Here is a 204-nt window from a genome sequence, read left to right as displayed (position 1 = left end):
GCCCGGGCTCGGCTCCCTTCGCCGGAGCTGCCCGCGTGCCCCCGCCGCCGGCGGTAGGGGGCGCCGTAGTGCCCGCTGCCGCGCCCGCCCCTTCCGCCGCGGCGAGGTGGGCGGAGGAGGGAAAGGGGGCCGGGTCCCGGCGACGCGGGCGGGCGGGGGCGCGGCAGGGGGCGCTGCGGCGCGGTACGCCGAGCGCCCGCCGTT

This window comes from Buteo buteo, chromosome 7 (genome assembly GCF_964188355.1).
Source record: "Buteo buteo chromosome 7, bButBut1.hap1.1, whole genome shotgun sequence".
Taxonomy (NCBI): Eukaryota; Metazoa; Chordata; class Aves; order Accipitriformes; family Accipitridae; genus Buteo; species Buteo buteo.
Note: the sequence above shows the minus strand (reverse complement) of the source record.